The following is a 3809-nucleotide window of genomic DNA, read 5'->3' as shown; positions in this document are numbered from 1 at the left end:
CTAGGGGTGGGGGAGATAAGGGCTTCCTGCTTTCGGTTGAGGCTTTTCTGGCTACAGTGTCCTGTCTGGGCCAAAACCCTTTCACCTTCTGCTTTCATCTCCCCTTCTCTTCCTTTCCTTGTTCAGCTCCTATAGCCTCTCAGCCTTCACCTGAATTATCATCATCGTATGGGTTTCTATTGCTGCTGTATCCACCTTATCCATCCTATGGTATATAATTCTCATAACAGCATGCCTGGATCATCTTACAGTTCTGCAGGGCAGGATTCTGAGAGGTCTCAGGGCTGAAGTCAAGGTGTTGACAACTGCATTCCTCTCCAGGGTCTCCTGAAAGGGACTCATCACCTTGCTTTTCCTTGCTAGGTTGTCTTGATCTACTTCTTAATGGAAGGTCTGTCCCCTTCTGTCATCAAAGCTGCCAGTGCCCAATCAGGTGCTTCATGATGGCCTTACTTGGACCATTTATTCTCTCCAGGTGGTCTGCCTTCAAGGATACCATTCATAATGGCCTTGCTGCATAAATCAGGATAATTTCCCAAATTTGAAGGTTGGCTCATTAGTAATTTTATTCCCACCTATAACCCTTTGCTGGACAGCTGACTCACAGGGTGTAGGGAAGACAAGCTGAGTGCCTTTGCAAAGCAATTAGTTCCCTGTCACTAGTTGTTTTAGTTTCTGCAGAGAGGGCAGTCATTCTGGTCCATCACAATCAGATTTCTGAATGCAGAGAGAATTTTAGAAAATCATTTGTTGATAAAACTTGATCCAACCTGGGCTAATTCTGTGACAGTATTTGTTTTGTGTTAATGTGACACCATAGAGATTTTATTTATTGTGCTTAGGAAATTTTCTATATCTTCCTGTAGAAATATTGATTTCTATTTATTGCTTATCAAGGTGGATAAAATGCCGCTTACAATATAAACTCTGTGTAAGAGTTCTAAAATGTAAGATTTTCTGAATTCCAGAATCTATTGGACCATGTAAATTAAATAAGAGAATGCAGTTCTGTTATCAAATCAGTGGTCAGACACTGCACAAGAAATAAGGTCTGGATTGAAAACTAAAAGCCATATAACTAGAATTTGGTAATATCTTTTATATGCATTTATTTGCTTTTATTCTACAGATTCAACTGACATTTACTTGTAGCCTCTCATAGTCCTGTTGCTGTTCTAGGCATTGAGACTCTATAGGAGAATTAGACCCAATGCTTTGACATTTTTGAGATACAGTATTACACTATGGTAAAGGAAATGACAAAAAAATTCACAATGGAATAGCAGAAGTAATTATTAGGTTGAACAGAGCTTTTAAGATTTTCAGCTAGTCAAATGGGCTTTTACCTGAGGTTTTATGACTAGAAGGATAGAAAGTTCTAGGTTCTTGCAATTTCTGTGGTTATACAGTGAAGTTTCACAAAGTGTGACAGCACAAGTCCCCAATCAGGCTTGATTCTGACAGTCACAAGAAGGGAAAGACAATAGGACGTCCTTAAAAGCAAGGTCGCTTTCCATATACCACATGGTTGGGGGGCATGTAGTGCTACTATCATGTATAGGTGAGTTGAGTTTGAAAGGAAACCCAGAACTGAGGATAAAATGGAAGTGATACGGAATGTTTTCTAACTTCATTAGTGCACAGTAGGTCCTCAACAGTCAAGCAACAACTACAGATGAAATGATACCCCCCCCTCCTGGAGTCTTGCTATGCTGAGAAAGATGTTCCTGTTGCCTGCTGCATGTGTGAACATCACAGCACTATACTTTACTCCAAAAGTACATTCATATTTCAGATTTGTTTCCTGCTTGTTCTTGGCTGCTCCATGTCATGGTTTATGTCTATGTCCCCCAGGCCTCATGATTTTGCATTGTGTATTTGTGATTGGTTCATTGCCTAGTACTTGGATTGATGGTGTCAGTGCTCCACCCATATAGGGGTGGAGCCAGGATGTGATGTAATGGCGGGAAGAAGGTATGTCTTTCTCTTTGCTAGTTCGAGCTTGCTATTGGTGGCTGCCATGAGCTGTGTTCCAGCCATGCCCGCCTGTCTTGGAGCCAACTGAGTGTGCACTGAAACCTTCAAAAACTGTAAGAAATAAACCTTTCCTTTCCCAACTTTGGGCTTCAGGTATTTTGTCTCAGTGATGAGTTAAATGTAACTAAGACACTCCATGAGGACTGTATCCTTTTGGCTTACCACACTGCTAATGTTCTTTAAAAACAAAACAAAAAAACAGTGCTGCAAATCACTGACCCTTTGTATCTTTCCTATCCTATTATAGTAAATTGTCTGTACATGGCTGAGTCCCAAAAATTCACAACCTATTTATAGGAAAATAATTTCATTTTATGCTTCCATCTGACCAGTAATCAATAAATGAGGTTATTCAACTGGAGGAAGCATGAACTTTTTCTTCACATGGCTGACTTCATCTCCTGGTTCTGCAGGGTGTAGATCATGGTTAAGGACAGGGATGGTGAATGTGAAGATGACATGAATGGGCTTATCCGTGGGGAGGGCCATGAAAGTTCAGGTATAGACATAAATGCAGGGCACAAATTGCAGTGTCACCACTGTTATGTGGGGGGTGCAGGTGGAGAAGGCTATCTTCTGCCCTCACCTGTGTGTTGCCTTTGTATCATCAGGATGATTGTGTAGGACATGAGCAAGAAGATAAACGACAATGTAGTGACCAGGCCATTACTGAAAATCATGAGTATCTCCAGAGTTACACTGTCAAATGCAGGCAATTTGAGGACATGTGGGACATCACAGTAGAAAGTTTCAAGAACATTGGACCCACAGAAAGCAGGCAGGAGCAAGAGTGTGATCTGTATGATTGGGTAGACAAAGCCGCCCAGCCAGGAGGCCGCAATGAGTGCTGTGCACTGCCCCTGCTCATGACGGTCACCTTATGCAAGGGTTGAGAGATGGCTACATAGTAGTCAAAGGCTATGACTGAGAGAGAAAAAATGTTTGCCCGACTGGAACTGGAAAAAGAACATCTGGGTGATGCAGCCTTGAAAGGAAATGGTCTTTTTACTTGCAACAAGGTCTATGAGAACCTTGATTGCAGTGATGGAGGAGAAGCAGATATCCAAGACAGAGAGATTACAGAGCAAGAAGTACATGAGGCTGTGAAAGTGGGAGTCACAGGTCACTGTCACCACAATGGCCACATTTGCTAACACTGTTACCACATAAACCATAGATAAATAAAAAAAATAAGAGTAAGATCTCCTCTGGAGACTGGGTAAGTCCACAAAAAATAAATTCCATTACTGTGATATGATTTCTGAGGACCACTGGATGCTATTTCTTCTCTACACACACCTTTGAAGGAAATACTTTTTCCGGTTACCGAGACAGTGAAATCGAGCAGGGGTCTTCTGTTCTGCAGATATGGATGATGCATAAAAATATGTTTTGCCAGTGTTTGAGGAGGTCCTTGGGAAAAATTTCTGAGTTCTACGTGCCTCAGTTCCTTCCTCAAGGCCAACTGTGGGTTGGACTAGATCATTTACATTCCTAATTCTTACTGTACTTGTTGAGTGCCCATGGATTCTGTTAAATCCACCAGTAGATGATGTCAAGAAAGAAAATATTAGAAAGGTCTTTGTATGAGTATCTCTGGGGTATCTAAACTTTCACTAATTAGAGAGGTTCTGTTTTATTCTCTTTCCATGTTCTTTGTATGGCTTAAAAGACATTGGGCTGAATTGACATTTACAACATGACAGGAATCCATTTAAACAGCACATTGGAGCCTTAAAAGCAACTGCAGCCTTAAATACAGTAAGTTCTCA

The 3809-nt window shown here is 41.3% G+C and overlaps 1 pseudogene; it reads right to left on the bottom strand.

Moving 5' to 3' along the window:
- Positions 1–2532: 2532 nt before the first annotated feature.
- Positions 2533–3212, bottom strand: LOC100718563 (olfactory receptor 4D9-like; annotated as a pseudogene).
- Positions 3213–3809: the final 597 nt, after the last annotated feature.

This window comes from Cavia porcellus, unplaced genomic scaffold (assembly GCF_034190915.1).
Source record: "Cavia porcellus strain 051 isolate PalLab524CR breed Dunkin Hartley unplaced genomic scaffold, mCavPor4.1 scaffold_17, whole genome shotgun sequence".
Lineage (NCBI taxonomy): Eukaryota > Metazoa > Chordata > Mammalia > Rodentia > Caviidae > Cavia > Cavia porcellus.
Note: the sequence above shows the minus strand (reverse complement) of the source record. Positions and strands in the feature narration are given on the sequence as shown.